Source organism: Bufo gargarizans, chromosome 3, assembly GCF_014858855.1.
Source record: "Bufo gargarizans isolate SCDJY-AF-19 chromosome 3, ASM1485885v1, whole genome shotgun sequence".
Taxonomy (NCBI): domain Eukaryota; kingdom Metazoa; phylum Chordata; class Amphibia; order Anura; family Bufonidae; genus Bufo; species Bufo gargarizans.
The window spans coordinates 196,754,501-196,772,738 of NC_058082.1; positions in this window are offsets into that span (position 1 = coordinate 196,754,501).

An 18,238-nucleotide genomic window follows, 5' to 3' on the forward strand; every position below is an offset into this window, starting at 1 on the left:
CACTGGCCACCAATGAGTTAACTACAGGGGAGGGAGGGGGGGCGGCCGCACTAGCCACCAATGAGTTAAAAACAGGGGGCAGTCATGTACACAGTTTTTCAGTATATTCTAACCTGAAGCGTCCCCCATCACCATGGGAATGCCTCTGTGTTAGAATATACTGTCGGATCTGAGTTTCATGATGTAGCTCATATCCGACAGTATATTCTAACATAGAGGCGTTCCCATGGTGATGGGGACGCTTCAAGTTAAAATATACCATCGGATTGGAGAAAACTCCAATCCGTTGGTATAAAAGAACTCCAGACTTTACATTGAAAGTCAATGGGGACGGATCCGTTTGAAATGGCACCATATTGTGTCAACGTCAAACGGATCCGTCCTCATTGACTTGCATTGTAATTCAGGACGGATCCGTTTGGCTCCGGACACGAAAACGACTTTTTTTTCATGTCCGTGGATCCTCCAAAAATCAAGGAAGACCCACGGACAAAAAAAACGGTCACGGATCACGGACCTATGGATCCCGTTTTTGCGGACCATTAAAAAATACTGTCGTGTGCATGAGGCCTTAACCTGATAGGGTGGATCATGTGATATTTTTATAGAGGCGGTTGATATGGATGCAGCAATATCTAATATGTCTACTTTTATTTTTTCCACATTTTTTTCAATAAATTTTGGAAAAAGGACGCTTTTTTTTTTTACTCAAAACTTTTAATTTTTTATGTGTAAAACTAATTTTTTTTACTCTTTTCACTTAATTTTTTGTCCCACTTTGGGACTTCAACTTTTGGGGGTCTGATCCCCTGTACAATGCATTACAATACATATTGTAATGCATTGGCTATAAGTGTATTACTCACTGTAATACACTTACAGCCTTCCTGCCTTTGAGGTCACGGGGACCCGATGGCAGTTCCCTTCCTCCACATACACCGCATGTGCCGTGGTTAATGCGCCAGCATCTGTGTTTTCACTGATGCTTGCTCATACAGCAGGGGTCCGGCTAACAGTAACTTCTGGACCCCTGCAGCTGATCGGGCTGGCGCAGCTCCTGCACCCGCCCGATCAGCACGCCGTAGTACTATGGCGCTGAGATTTTGGACACAGTACGGGTTAAAGAACTGTGCACACAAATTTATTCTGTATGTTATTAGACATATATTTAATTTACTTACACTAGGAATGTTCTCATAAACTCCAATGACATCTTAATTCAATTATGTCTTGACAGTCTGACATGGAACCAATGTAGTGATTACACAATGGTAAATGCAAAAGGTTTGATAAAGTACTTGAACTTTTTGTATGCAAGAGCATCAAATCATCATGACAGTGTTTATTACTAAGCACATGATTATTCAACATTTGCACTAAAGAAGAGCAGATACTGAGTTGCAGTGATTAAAATGATCAATTTCCTATATCACTAATTACAAATTGATCAGTTAATTGCAAAATCTTTAACAGAAGACACTAGCCAACACTTCATGATCTATTTCTGAATAATAAACTGAAAGTGGAAAGGAATACAACTGTAAAAGTTTTTTTGTCTGGGTTCATGCATCACTATCCTTGAGGAAATATGTCTCATTTGCCATAATCCTGTACCGTGCTGTTAAATTGTAAAACCACTTGACTTGTAATCCAGATTCTTTGGGGTCACAGGCTGTAAATCATTTCAATATGGATTGTTCTAGTTTTCTATGTACTCAGCATTAGTTATTGAAATCATTACCATTGAATACAACAAACAACTATATAGATGCAATATGCCAAGAAGACACTACATTCTTGAAAACTCATATACTGTGTATAATGCATTTGGAAAGTCTTCAGACCCTTCACTTTATTCATATGTTTTCATATTGTGGCCTATTGCCACCAATCTGCACGCAATATCCCATAATGAAAAGTAAAACCAGAATTTTAGAAATGTTTGCAATTTTATTAAAAAGAAAAAACTAACATTTTGCATGGACATATGTATTCAGACATTTGCTATGACTCTGCTATGGGGCCCCCTTGTTTCTCTTGATCATCTTTGAAATGCTTTTACACCTTGATTGGGGTCCACTTATAATAAATCCAATTGATTGGACATGATTTAGAAAGACACACCTCTATCTATATAAAGTCCTACAGCTGACAATGCATAGAAGAGCAAAAGCAAAGCGATGGGAAGGAAATAACTACCTGTAGACATCAGAGACAGGATTGTGTAGAGGTTCAGATCTGGATTGGGGTTTAAAAAATGTATATTGCACTGCAAGCTCCCAAGAGTACTGGGCATTGGTAAGAGAGGTGTCCAAGAACTCAATTGTCACTCTGTGTCACCACCAGTTCTGTAAAAAGGTCTGGCAGACATTCTTATCTACCTCTTGTATGATGTTCTTTGTTTTGGTTTCACTTTTTCATCTCTTTTCCTTCTGCCAGGTGTCACTTATTTAGACTAATAGTCTTCCTTTATATTACCTCCCATACTGCCTCACTTTGCGGTTTATACTACTTCCTGGATGAAGTGTTCACTGCTTGAGGCTGCTTCTGCTGTTTGCTCAGATAAGTCCTTTACATTATTGTGTTTCCTTGCTGGCTTAATTCTAGGTGACCCTGACTCCGTCCGTATTAAGTGCAGGGAGCCGGTGTCACAACCAGACAGCTGAGAAGCTCTGACAGAAGCCTTTCAGAACCTCCTCCTTGAGTTCTCTTTGTTGTGCTGTTCAGTTCCTCATCTTGTTAGCCTCTCTCAGCTGTCATGTAGTTGGACTAATTGCTTCCCTTTAAATTCCGCCCCATAATGCATTACTGGGCGGCTTATACTACTTCCTGGAGTGTGTGTGCATGCTGATCTTGTTTTCCAGTCTGCTACAAAGTTAAGTGCTGAATATTTATCTGTTATGTTCTGTTTGCTAGATCCCAGGTGACCCTGACTCCCTCCGTGTCTGGTGTAGGGAGCCGGTGGTCGTGTCCCCTCACTATTGTAGGGTGTTCAGGGGTTATATAGTGGAGGTGCGTGGATATGCAACCATCCACCTCTGGGATCTTTGCATAGGCTGAGCAGCCAGGGAGTCTCAGGTCTTGTGCAGGGGTCTCCCTTTTGGTTCCTTAGCTTTGGATCCAGTGAGTCATATATGCATGTTGCTTTGTCTTGTTTCCTGTACACCGTCCGTGACATTATAAGCCGCCAAAACCGTCTCAAGCATGGATCCGGTTTCACTTTTGGCTGAACGCCTTCAGGGTCTTTCATTGGAGGTAGCTGATCTCCGCAGGACTTTTTCTCAGCTTCAAGTGACCGGTTCAGCTGACGTTCATGGAGTTTGTTCTGAGCCTAAGATCTCGCTCCCGGATACGTTTTCCGGGGGTAGTGAGAATTTTGTGCGTTTTAGAGAGGCTTGCAAACTCCATTTTCGCCTTCTTCCCCATTCCTCTGGTGATGAGGAACGGAGGGTGGGGATCATTATATCGCTGCTCAGAGGTAACGCTCAGTCCTGGGCCTTTTTGCTGCCGGAGGGGGCACGGCCTCTCCGTTCAGTGGATGAATTCTTTTTAGCCCTGGGTCAGATATATGATGATTCGAGTCTAGACTACGTCTATTATGCCAGGGTAAACAATCCGCAGAAATATACTGCTCAGAATTTCGGAGATGGGCAGCTGATACTGGTTGGAATGATGCTGCACTCCGAAGTCAATTTTGCCATGGTCTTTCAGAGGGATTGAAAGATGCATTTGCCTTTCATGAGAGGCCTATTTCTTTGGACTCTGCTATGTCTCAGGCCGTTCGTATTGACAGGCGTCTTAGAGAGAGAGGAGAGATGTCCCCTTCCTGTCATGCTCAGTCCCAGGACAGTGCAGCGGTCCCGTTCTGTGCGCAGGGGTCTCAGTCGCTGTCAGCCCCTTCTGAGCAGGAGCCCATGCAGCTGTGGTTGATTGCTTCTGACAATAGAAGATTCAGCTCGCATGAGAGGGTTTGTTTTTGTTGTGGAGGTATAAATCATTTGGCAAATATTTGTCCCTCTAGGAGATTCAGGCAGTTTTCTGGGAGTAATAAAGAAACAAACAGGAAAAAATCTTTTAAAAATGTTCCGTCTGTTACTATTGGCAGGGTTGAGGCGGAAATTGAAGGTTTTCCGTTTGCTTGTAGTTCCCGTTTTGTCCTGCCGGCTAGGGTGGCGCTAGAGAGCAATAACATTTTTTGTGAGATTTTTGTGGATAGTGGAGCAGCGGTCAATCTCATTGATAATCAATTTGCAATAACTCATGGTTTCCGGGTGCGCACTTTGGGAAAGGATATTCCTGTTTTTGCTATTGATTCCGCTCCACTTTCTCAGAAATCATTAAAGGGCATAGTTCACAATATTCGTTTAAATGTGAGTGATGCTCATGTTGAGGATGTGTCATGTTTCGTCCTTAGCGGTTTGCCTACTCCTCTAGTGTTGGGGCTACCCTGGCTACCCTGGCTCACTAAACATAACCCAACCATTGATTGGCAAGCGAGGCAAATAAATGGTTGGAGTGACTTTTGCAGAGAGAATTGCCTCACGACATCTGTTTCTGAGGTTGCTACTAAGACTGTACCATCTTTTCTCTCTGAATTTTCGGATGTCTTCTCTGAGAGTGGAGTTCAGGATTTGCCCCCGCACAGGGAGTACGATTGCCCTATTAATCTCATCCCAGGCGCCAAACTGCCTAAATCTCGTTTATACAATCTTTCCCAACCTGAGAGGATCGCTATGCGTGCTTATATCTCTGAGAGTCTGAGAAAAGGACACATACGACCCTCGAAGTCACCTGTTGCCGCTGTTTTAAGAAAAAAGATGGTTCTTTAAGACCTTGTCTGGATTTCAGGGAGCTGAACAGTATCACTATTCGTGACCCTTATCCGCTTCCTCTGATCCCGGACCTGTTTAACCAGGTTGTTGGGGCTAAAGTTTTTTCCAAATTAGATCTAAGAGGGGCATACAACCTGGTCAGGGTCAGAGAAGGAGACGAATGGAAGACGGCCTTCAATACCCCTGAGGGCCATTTTGAGAATTTGGTTATGCCTTTTGGTTTAATGAATGCCCCAGCCGTTTTTCAGCATTTCGTGAATAGCATTTTTTATCATTTGATGGGAAAATTTGTATTAGTGTATTTGGATGACATTTAGATTTTTTCTCCTGATTTCAAAACTCATAAGGAACATTTACGTCAGGTCTTGCTCATCCTGCGGGAGAATAAATTATATGCGAAACTGGAAAAATGTGTGTTTGCGGTTCCAGAAATTCAATTTCTGGGGTTTCTTCTCTCCGCTTCTGGTTTTCGCATGGACCCCGAGAAGGTCCGCGCTGTGCTTGAGTGGGAGATTCCTAAGAATCAGAAGGCGCTGATGCGTTTTTTGGGCTTTGCCAATTATTACAGGAAGTTTATTTTGAATTATTCCTCTGTTGTTAAACCACTCACTGATATGACTAGAAAGGGGGTAGATTTTTCCTCCTGGTCGGTAGAGGCGCGTAAGGCCTTTTCTAATATCAAGGAGAGTTTTGCTTCCGCTCCCATCTTGGAACAACCTGATATTTCTTTACCCTTCATAGTTGAGGTTGATGCTTCTGAGTTGGGTGTGGGGGCGGTCTTGTCTCAGGGTTCCTCTCCTGCCAAATGGCGACCGTGTGCCTTTTTCTCGAAAAAAACTCTCCTCCGCAGAGAGAAATTACGATGTGGGAGATAGGGAATTGTTGGCCATCAAGTTGGCTTTTGAGGAATGGCGCCATTGGCTAGAGGGAGCCAGACACCCTATTACCGTATTTACTGACCATAAAAATCTGGCCTACTTGGAGTCAGCCAAGCGTCTGAACCCGAGACAGGCCAGATGGTCTTTGTTCTTTTCTAGGTTTAATTTTGTTGTCACGTTCCGCCCTGGAGTTAAGAATGTGAAGGCAGATGCCCTGTCACGTTGTTTTCCGGAAGGCGGGATTTTTGAAGACCCGGGTCCCATTTTGGCTGAAGGTGTGGTGGTCTCTGCTCTTTTTCCTGAATTGGAGGCAGAGTTGCAGGCAGCCCAGTCAGAGGCTCCTGATCTTTGTCCTCCTGGGAGGTTGTTTGTGCCTCTCGCTTTAAGACACAAGATTTTTAAGGAACACCACGATACGGTCCTTGCTGGGCACCCGGGGGCAAGAGCCACACTGGATCTCATCGCTCGGAGATTCTGGTGGCCTGCGCTTCGTAAGTCGGTTGAGGGTTTTGTGGCAGCCTGAGAGACTTGCGCTCGTGCCAAAGTCCCTCATTCACGGCCATCAGGTCCTCTCCTTCCCTTACCCATTCCTTCCCGTCCTTGGACACATCTGTCCATGGACTTTATAACGGACCTGCCTCGTTCTTCGGGTAAGACTGTGATTCTGGTGGTGGTGGACCGTTTTAGCAAAATGGTGCATTTCATCCCTTTTCCTGGTTTGCCCAATGCTAAAACGCTGGCGCAGGCATTTATTGATTACATTGTCAAATTGCACGGTATTCCTTCAGACATAGTCTCTGATAGGGGCACGCAGTTTGTTTCCAGATTCTGGAAGGCTTTCTGTTCTCGCTTGGGGGTTCGGTTGTCATTCTCTTCTGCTTTCCACCCGCAGTCGAATGGCCAGACTGAGCGCGTCAATCATCATCTGGATACATATCTGCGCTGTTTTGTGGCGGAGAATCAAGAGGATTGGTGTTCTTTTTTGTCCCTTGCTGAGTTTGCTTTAAATAACCGTCGTCAGGAGTACTCTGATAAGTTGCCATTTTTTGGTGCATATGGGTTTCATCCGCAGTTTGGGACTTTCTCGGGAGAGGGGTCTTCTGGTTTACCTGATGAGGACAGATTCTCCTCGTCTTTGTCATCTATTTGGCAAAAGATTCAGGATAATCTAAAGAGCATGAGTGAGAGATATAAGCGTGTGGCAGATAAGAGACGTGTGCTTGGTCCGGACCTGAATGTTGGTGATCTGGTGTGGTTGTCTACCAAGAATATCAAATTGAAGGTTCCCTCCTGGAAGTTGGGTCCTAGGTTTATTGGGCCTTACAAAATCCTGTCTGTCATCAATCCTGTTGCCTACCGTCTTGATCTTCCTCAGACTTGGAAGATCCATAATGTTTTTCATAAGTCCTTATTGAAACCTTATGTTCAACCCATTGTACCCTCGCCTTTGCCTCTTCCTCCGATTATGGTTGATGGGAATCTTGAATTTCAGGTCTCTAGGATTGTGGATTCTCGTCTTGTCCGCGGTTCTCTTCAGTACTTTGTTCATTGGGAGGGTTATGGTCCTGAGGAGAGGATGTGGGTCCCAGTGACAGACATTAAGGCCTCTCGTCTCATCAGGGCTTTCCATAGGTCCCATCCTGAGAAGGTGGGCTCTGAGTGTCCGGAGTCCACTCGTAGAGGGAGGGGTACTGTCACAACCAGACAGCTGAGAAGCTCTGACAGAAGCCTTTCAGAACCTCCTCCTTGAGTTCTCTTTGTTGTGCTGTTCAGTTCCTCATCTCGTTAGCCTCTCTCAGCTGTCATGTAGTTGGACTAATTGCTTCCCTTTAAATTCTGCCCCATAATGCATTACTGGGCGGCTTATACTACTTCCTGGAGTGTGTGTGCATGCTGATCTTGTTTTCCAGTCTGCTACAAAGTTAAGTGCTGAACATTTATCTGTTATTTTCTGTTTGCTGGATCCCAGGTGACCCTGACTCCCTCCGTGTCTGGTGTAGGGAGCCGGTGGTCGTGTCCCCTCACTATTGTAGGGTGTTCAGGGGTTATATAGTCGAGGTACGTGGATATGCAATCATCCACCTCTGGGATCTTTGCATAGGCTGAGCAGCCAGGGAAAGTCTCAGGTCTTGTGCAGGGGTCTCCCTTTTGGTTCCTTAGCTTTGGATCCAGTGAGTCATATATGCATGTTGCTTTGTCTTGTTTCCTGTACACCGTCCGTGACAGCCGGTGGTCGTGTCCCCTCACTATTACAGGGTTTTCAGGTGTCACACAGACTTAGGTACGTGGGCATGCAATTGTCTACCATTGTCTACCATCGAGACCCTTGCATGTGCATAGCAGTCAGGGAGAGCTCTTACGGTTTTTTAGGGCTCACCTATAAGCTCCTTAGTTTGGGATCAAGCCATAAGTTCCAGCTATCTGCAAACTTCACCCGTGACACTCTGGCTAAGCTTCAAAGATCCTGTGTGCAGATGGGAGAAACTTCTAGAAGCTCAACCATCACATGGAACACTCCACCAATCTAGGCTTTGTGGCAAAGTGGCCAGAATAAAGCCTGTGCTCAGTGAAAGACAAATGAAAGCCCACCTGGAATTTATAGCAAAGTACCCAAAGGACTCTCAGACTGTGAGAAACATGATTAATTGGCCTTATCAGACCAAGATTGAACTTTTTGGCCTCAATTCTAAGTTTCATGTCTGGAAGAAACCAGGCACTGCTCGTCATCATCTGCCCAATACCATCCTGACAGTGAAGCATGGTGGTGGCAGGTAGTGATGAGCAGCATAGGCAATAATAGTTTTTCCGATATTTCATGATTTTTTTGCGCATAATATTTGCAATAAATTCGCCAATTCTTGAATTTGCTATATCCAGTCATTATTTTTCGCGATTGCACAAATCAGCCCTAATGATGCGCATATTTTTTGCACAATATGTGGGGATTTGCTCTGGTAGGCAGGTTAGCGGACAGTATAGAGGCAACCACAAAGTCTTTAACTTAAACAGTTCAGTGTTTATTCACACAAAAGGCAAAATAAAATGACAGTTCGCAGTCTCCGTGTTCGTTCACACCATGGAAAGTCTACAGAACAAAAACATTTACCTTGTTCGCAGGTTGTCAGCAATTGGTCCACGTCAGGCTTCAGGAGCCTGTTTTCCAGCATCACAGAGACTCCTTGCTGCTGAGCCCAGCTGTCTTTCAAGGACAGCTAGGTGTTAACCAAAAACCCGGATCGACACCTGCGATCCAGTCCGGTGTTTGACCTCACCTGACTGCTAATCAGTCCAGCAGCACACACTGGGAGGAAAATACCTGCTTCTCCATACAATTCCCTTTACTGTGTCACATACCCCCCCACTTTATTCAATCTTGAGGGGTAAATAGATGCATAAACAGTGCACGCGGGACAGTGCCTCTGCGTTTCCCTGCAACCGTCCTGCTCTTTGCTCCACCGTGAACTCAAAGTTCTGCAGTGACCAGAGACATCTGGTGACCCGGGACTTTCTCTCTTTGTCCAGGTGGTGACAGGCCGCGGCCAATCCCGTATCGCTCCTTCAGAGATGGCTTGTCGCCGAGCCACGGGCACCCGGCACGGCTTTAACCAGACTTTTGCCTGGGGCTCAGTGACAATATCACGATGGGTTACGGAAGGGCGTTCAGCGAGTTCAATGAACACATTTTTGTTCCAACTAGCAAACTCCCTGGCCTCATGAGTCTGTTTAGCGAAAAAAGGCTGTCAGTAATCTTTTCTGTGGCAGCCGATTCCCCTTTAGAAAAGGGACTGTAATCTCTTACCCTAGATAAACCGGCCATGGGCTGTTCTCGGTACAGGTCTCCCTAACCTTCCAAGGTTTTAGTAAATTAACATGGTAGACCTGCCTCAGCTTTTGCAGACCTGGCTGGCACACCTTGTAATTTGTGTCTCCAACTTTCTGTGATGTTTTTTAGGGGTTCTGCCACCTAGCGAGGAACTTACTGTCGACAGGAGGCCCAAAAAACAAAACCGGATCTCCCCGGCTACAGTTATGGACCCCAGATGTTTGATCATAGGCCTGATTCTGGGCTGGCTGAGCTATCTTCCTATGCTCCCTACCTATCCTATTCAATGGGATTGTCTCCCCCTCACCCACCAGACTTACAGTGGGCCCTTCTGTCTTGGGTTTCTAGTGTTCTAACACCTCAACTAAGCCAGACCTCACTACTGGAGCTTTCCCTATCTCCCGGGGATCTGTATGTACAACAGCCGGCCACAGGGCTGGGAACAAAGGAAAGTATCTTCCTAGTATCACTTTATAGTGCATACTGGTGGTTACGGCCACCTCATGGATCCACCTGCCGGCACACGTGCTTAGGGACACCAGAGCAGTGGGGTACTCTTTTAAATTTCTATGTATGCTGAGCACACTGACGTTCCTGCCCGTAAACTCGGTGGGTTGCACCTTCTGGTATACCATGACTGTCGATACCCAAAGTTTACATTCATGGGCTCGACCAGGTGGGGACAGTCGACCCGCCAGCAGATTATCGGGTTCCGATCCCTAAGAGCACATCCCATGCGGTCTTTCTCAGCTCAGGCCACCGGGATTCTCTGCAATTATTTACACCCTTCCCCAGTGTTCCCCCCTGGAGTTCCTCAGTAGCCCCATACCGTTCGATCAGGTCCACCATCTCCAGGGCACTAGTAGGAGACGTCTGGCCAACCCAGCGCTGGAGGGGTGGTGGCAATGCCCTCCAGAATTTGTCAGCTACAATACGGTCCAGCATAGCAGTGGTACTCAGTATGTCAGGCTGTAGCCATTTTTGCAAAAGATGCAGCAAATTATAATACTGGGGTCTCGCTGGCTCAGCCGGGTTAAACTCCCATTGATGCACCCTCTGGGCCCGGAACAACACATTCACCCCCAGTCTCACCCAGGATCTCACCCTTGACCTTATAGTAGTCTACCGCTTGCTCATCCGGTAAATCAAAGTAAACCTGTTGGGGTCCTGATGCCAGGAATGGAGCGATGACCACAGCCCACTGGTCTTGGGGTAGACTCAAACACTGCCAGGTAGGTTTCGACATCATCCATCGGTACCATCTTGGGGATTGCCGTGCGGACTGCTTTCCAGGAATAATGAACTCCCTGAGATACTCCTGTCTTCTCTAAGGCCATCACGTGTTGCAGCAGCCGCTGGTTCGTTTCTTGCTGTTGCTGATTAACCTCTAGCAGTTGTCTGTTAGTCTCCTGCTTCTGCAAGTTAGCCTCCATGAGGGCTTTCACGACCGCCTCCATTTTGAGAATTTGTGAATATTTAGAATATAGTGATATATATTCATAATTTTGAATATTCGAGATTTTTTTTAATCAGTACACATGATCCCTCCCTGCTTCTAGCTTGTGGGCCAATGAAAAGGCTGCAGTATCTTTGACTTTAGGAGTAGTGTTGATTGCGAAGTTCAGATTGGTGATGGATCATGTGATGGACCATGTGATTAGCGCAGTGACGTCACCACAGGTCCTTTTCCTCCTGGACAGCAAAGAAGAAGACAGAAGAGAAGCCGGGCTGCGCGAACAAGTGGATGAGGTGAGTTAAATTATTATTAAATTTTTTTTACCCCTCCAGCCCTATGTTACTAAGCATTCTGTATTAAGAGTGCTATTATTTTCCCTTATAACCATGTTATAAGGGAAAATAATAATAATTATCTCCTAGCAACCATGCATGAAAATCACACCGCATCCGCACTTGCTTGCGGATGCTTGTGATTTTCACGCAGCCCCATTCACTTCTATGGGGCCTGCGTTGCATGAAAAACACACAAAATAGAGCATGCTGCGATTTTCGCGCAACGCACAAGTGACACGTTAAAATGACCGCTCATAGAAATGAATGGGTCTGGATTCAGTGCGGGTGCAATGCGTTCACCTCACACATTGCACCTGCGTGGAAAACTCGCCCGTGTGAAAATGGCCTAACAATAACAGAACTGTCTCTCCTGGGCTTGACCTAAGCCTACAATGTTCAGGGAGGTGTAGGAACCAGCTACATTTATACTCTGATCAGAAGCCCTTGGCAGATGGGCGGGGAGTGCTCAACTAAAATAGGCAGCTACCCTCAATATATACTACAAGAAAAATTAGACCAGCACATTCATAGTCGCAGGTGCACATCCATAAAGCTAGCATGCATAAAACAAAAAAAAGTATGGCAGCACAACATTACACATACAAACAATAAAATTGGGGAATAGGGATTATTCTGAATTAAAGTGTTATTATACCTACTATACATTAAAAAAATATAAGCTCTTTGCACACATTTTTGATAAAACGTGTGTCGGGCCCATCTACCAGGCGTCAAGGTGGCTTCTGCAGATGAGTACCTAACATTGTAGGCTTGCAGCGTTTTGGTGTCTGTCTGATGAAACTGAGCCAAACGGATCTGTTCTGATAAACAATGTAAGTCAATGGGGACAGATACGTTTGCAATGATACAATCTGGCACAATATAAAACTGTCAATGGTGTTCAAGATGGCTATGTTAAAGATAATACAAACGGATCCGTTCTGAACGGATGCAGACGGATGTATTATCTGAACGGATCAGTCTGTGAAGATCCATGACGAATCCGCACCAAATGCAAGTGTGAAAGTGGCCTAGGGTCAAGCTCAGGAGAGGCAGTTCTGTGACCCTGGGTTCACACCTGAGCGTTCCGAAAGGAGCGCTCTGTATGCGCGATTGTACGGGCGTTTACAATCGTGCACACAGAGACAGGCGAACACACATTGTCGCGCGTTCCCGAATATCTATGTACGGGAACGCGCGACAAAACGCCCCAAAAAAGCTCAAGAACTTGTTTGAGCGTCGGGCGTTTTACAGCGCGATCGTACGCGCTGTAAAACGCCCAGGTGAGAACCATTCCCGTAGGGAAGCATTGGTTTCTCCTTGTTGAGCGTTTTACAGCGCGTAGGAACGCGCTGTAAAACGCTCAGGTGTGAACTTAGGGTTAGTGTTAGGTACTGATCTGCAGAAGCCACCTTGATGCCTGGTAGATGGACCTGACACACGTTTGATCAAAAATGTGCGCAAAGAGCTTCTATTTTTTTCATGTATAGTGGGTAAAATACAACTTTAATTTAGAATATTCCCTATTACGTTTTTTTGTTTGAGATATATATATATATATATATATATATAAAAAAAGAAAAAACACAGGCGGCACCACCCTTAGTATATGGGTGCAAAATCCAAGGACGGCAGCAGGTGCTTACCCCACGTTTGTAGATACAAAAATTGGACTGCACTCCCAGCAATTCGTGAAGAAAATCTTAGTTTATTCACCCATCTATGGCAAAGCGACGTTTCGGCTCCAACTGAGCCTTTCTCAAGCATTGGTGAACAGTACATAGCAAACATATATAGGTGTGTCATATATACAATCAATATAATCACATAATTGGTACTTTACAAATAGTATCTGTGCATGATATATGTCGGTACAAAAATACATTTCATTAATATGATATCAAGTGACCTGTGCTAAATAAAATGACAAAAAATCAAAAATGTGCACTAGTTAAAAGAAATACCGAAGAATACACAATTATTTGCACCTGTAGCTAATTATCATAACATTAGTACATCAGCTGAAACGGTAGCCAAGTGCAACAATATAAAGGATTGATGAATTTTAACCTGATAGACGGATGGAGCCCACATATACTGTAGCGTCGATCGGCGCGTCCTGTGCAGTCCAATGCGCATGTTCCAGCCTGTCAGCGTCATCGGAGGAGGCCGCATCCAAGCGCCACGTCGCCGCTCACTGATGACATCAGCCGCACCTTAATGACGCCCACCGATGTCAGCAGCAGGCGGCGCCTGCGCTCTGCTCATACCACCCTATGTCCACCATATTGGTTAAGGGAATCCTGTCCAGGAAGGATCTTCATTACCAATCATAATGATAGAAAGCATTCTATAGTATCAGTTGCTGTGGTCACTTGCCACAATACAGCAGGTGGTATGCGTCAACGTCTTTGTCCAAAACGATGAACGCACATCCTGAGATCCCACACCGGTCCCCGGCACGTCAGTGTCGTTGGCCCCATGGGATCAAACCCGGCTTCTTTAAGCAACTAAGAGGGTACTCCTCATTATATCAGAGCGCTATCCACATAAGGATAATCTATACAAAACTAGATCCATTCCCCTATTAATGCATATTACACCTGGATGGAACAGACGTTTGGGCTGCACAAGAAAATATAAAATCGTATGAATCAAACTAGATTAGCAGATCAAAAAATAAATAATTTATTCTGGGGCTTGTCATCCACTGTCAGGTTCATCCATCTTCCACAGTATCTTCGGCATCGCATTTGTCTAAAAAGACAGTGAGAAGTGTGTTAGTGACAATGTGAAATTAATCGTGTTAATACATTTTTTTAAAAAATAAAACCAATGTTTCTGTACTATACATAGGATTTTACACAAAGGTCATACAGGTTACATCAGGGCAAACTGCTATCCTCACGTAATCCCTCCATATCTGTAATCAATGTTTAAGCCTACAGGGTAAAGGCTTTTTAATGTTTGGATCCACTGCATTTCTTTTTTCTTTAATAACGCTATCTGTATCGTCTGTATCGTCCTGGTTTTTGGACCCAAATCGGCCCTCACTACTTGGTCTCTAATATTGCGAGGTCGACGGTAAGCGCACATGGGAGGAGTTAGGAACTCGGGTATCTTTTGGAGACAACTTCCCAATATGGGCCAGTGTCTCTTTATGATTTTACTGATGGAGTCACTATGCTCTGTGTACGTGGAGATAAACGTAATTCTCTCTGGTCTATCTTTGTTGGCCTTGCCTCGCATTACAGTGTCGCGGTCCATAGCCAGCACTCTCTGTTTTTGCTCAATAAGTAATTTGTTGGGATAACCCTGTTGTTTGAATTTAGAGACCATGTTGTCTACCGTCTGCTCTAAAGTATCATTATTATCCACAATGCGTTTAGCTCTTAAAAACTGTGAGTGGGGGAGATGTTTTACCATACTACGTGGGTGGCAGCTTTCATACCTTAATATCATGTTCCTATCAGTGGGTTTCGTATATAATGATGTGGTAAGCTTGCCTTCACAAATCTCCACATTGGTGTCAAGGAACTGGACTGAGATGTTGGAATGTGTCAAAGTAAATTGTAATTCACCATCAATCCCATTGAGGTAATGGTGAAAGTCAAACAATTGTTCCTCAGTACCGGTCCAGATGAGGAAGATGTCGTCTATGTACCGCCACCAGCCCAGAAGATACTGGGCATGGTGGGACCCATAGACGACATCTTCCTCATAATGGCGCATAAATATGTTGGCGTACGTTGGGGCCACATTGGACCCCATCGCCACGCCGCGTTTTTGGATGTAAAACGTATCCTGAAAAAGAAAATAATTGTATTCCAATACTATCCTCAAGAGTGATATGATAAATGAGCTCGCCTCAGGCGTCATGGATGACATATCCAACATATTTTGTACCGCCATGATGCCCTTGTAATGGTTGATAGAGGTGTATAATGACACCACATCAAATGATGCCAGAATGACCTCTTTAGTCATATCAAGTTTCACAGAGTTAAGTTTGTTAAAAAAAATTGGATGTATCCCTAATATAGGATCGTCCCCCTGTAGAAAAGTTACGTAATACTCTGTCTAAAAAGATGGATATGGGACAGAACACTGAATCAGTGCCTGAAACAATGGGGCGCCCGGGTGGGTCCACCATTGCTTTATGCACTTTCGGCAGGACATAGATCACCGGAGTGATGGGGTGGGAGACCGTAAGGTATTCCCTCAGACCCTCATCTATGATACCCGCTTGTGTTGCATCTGCCAAACATTCATCAATTAAACGCATGATATTAAACTTAGGATCACAAGATATCTCACAGTATACATTCGCATCACTGAGTTGTCTTAAAATCTCCTTGGTAAATTTGGAGGTATCAAGTACTACAACGGCACCGCCTTTATCGGCCGGTTTTATAGTGAGCTCAGTATCACTCTTCAATTCAGTCAATGCATGTATCTCAGCCGCAGTGAGATTGGGGAACCTGAAGCTCTCATTGGATAGAAGAGCTCTCAGGGCACCAACCTCATTTTTTACCGCCGAGATATATGCATCAACAGCTGGTTCATTTACATTTGGATTAAAAAGGCTTTTCTTTGACAGATTAAACATCCTGCATGTGAATTCACTGGACCTTGTTGTCTGCTCACCACCCTTCCCCTGAAACCATACTTTGAGCTTAATAGAGCGAAAGAAATTGCATAGATCAGACTCAACATCTAACCAATTGATCTTTGCATTGGGACAAAAAGATAAACCTTTTGATAAAACAGAGACCTGTGCAGGTGTCAACAATTTAGAAGAGAGGTTAATTACCGCTATTTCTTCTTTTTCTGTATTTGTGTCCTGGTTTTCATATTGCGGCTTTTGTTGGTCTCCTCTGTGACGGCGACCGCCTCTTCTAATTCGCTTCCTCTTGTAGTAGTGGAATCCGTTCTGCTCCCTAAAAAAACTTCTGGCTCCCCTTTATGTGTCTGGATATTTTTTCTCACTTTTTTGTTATCCCTTATGTTACCAAACGGAGGATTAACAGGTTGCCAGCTGTAGATATCACCCTTCTTGTAGTCTTCAATGTCGCTTGCCCATTTACTCCTTTTTCCATCTTCAAGCTCAATCTGTAGTTGTTGAAGTTGTACCTTTAGATTTTCTTTAAGTTCAACAACTGCATCATCTGTCATGTGTGCACAGAGTTGCTGTTCAATGTGTGCCATATCTATGGTCAATGCTGCAACTTCATCTTGCAAAAATTCAATGTTTAATAGTATAAAGTCCATGGAATATTTGTTGGACAGAGTTTCAAAGCGTTTGCAGTAAGGATCACTATGTGAGAACAAATTAGGGCGGAGATGAGACCGCATACCTCTCGAAATGCGTTGTTCTTTATAATAATGTCCAAGAGTCGTCATGTGCAGCTTTAGCGATAGTATCCTTCTTGACTGATTTTCGTATTTTCTCTTGAGTTCCTTTAACGATGGGGTGGTGAGGAAAGCAGCATCTCCCTCGATGCCACCAATAATACGCTCTGCGTCCTCCTGTGTATAGACATAGCCACTGGGTGCATCAGGTTGTGTCATGTTGGTAGATCAAATCCAACCAAAAAAAACGGTCTTCTCTATTGGAAATAGTTGTAGATGGTGTGCTCAGCCGGTAACACTTGAAAATGAAAAAAGAAAAAACACAGGCGGCACCACCCTTAGTATATGGGTGCAAAATCCAAGGATGGCAGCAGGTGCTTACCCCACGTTTGTAGATACAAAAATTGGACTGCACTCCCAGCAATTCGTGAAGAAAATCTTAGTTTATTCACCCATCTATGGCAAAGCGACGTTTCGGCTCCAACTGAGCCTTTCTCAAGCATTGGTGAACAGTACATAGCAAACATATATAGGTGTGTCATATATACAATCAATATAATCACATAATTGGTACTTTACAAATAGTATCTGTGCATGATATATGTCGGTACAAAAATACATTTCATTAATATGATATCAAGTGACCTGTGCTAAATAAAATGACAAAAAATCAAAAATGTGCACTAGTTAAAAGAAATACCGAAGAATACACAATTATTTGCACCTGTAGCTAATTATCATAACATTAGTACATCAGCTGAAACGGTAGCCAAGTGCAACAATATAAAGGATTGATGAATTTTAACCTGATAGACGGATGGAGCCCACATATACTGTAGCGTCGATCGGCGCGTCCTGTGCAGTCCAATGCGCATGTTCCAGCCTGTCAGCGTCATCGGAGGAGGCCGCATCCAAGCGCCACGTCGCCGCTCACTGATGACATCAGCCGCACCTTAATGACGCCCACCGACCGGCCGATAAAGGCGGTGCCGTTGTAGTACTTGATACCTCCAAATATACCAAGGAGATTTTAAGACAACTCAGTGATGCGAATGTATACTGTGAGATATCTTGTGATCCTAAGTTTAATATCATGCGTTTAATTGATGAATGTTTGGCAGATGCAACACAAGCGGGTATCATAGATGAGGGTCTGAGGGAATACCTTACGGTCTCCCACCCCATCACTCCGGTGATCTATGTCCTGCCGAAAGTGCATAAAGCAATGGTGGACCCACCCGGGCGCCCCATTGTTTCAGGCACTGATTCAGTGTTCTGTCCCATATCCATCTTTTTAGACAGAGTATTACGTAACTTTTCTACAGGGGGACGATCCTATATTAGGGATACATCCAATTTTTTTAACAAACTTAACTCTGTGAAACTTGATATGACTAAAGAGATCATTCTGGCATCATTTGATGTGGTGTCATTATACACCTCTATCAACCATTACAAGGGCATCATGGCGGTACAAAATATGTTGGATATGTCATCCATGACGCCTGAGGCAAGCTCATTTATCATATCACTCTTGAGGATAGTATTGGAATACAATTATT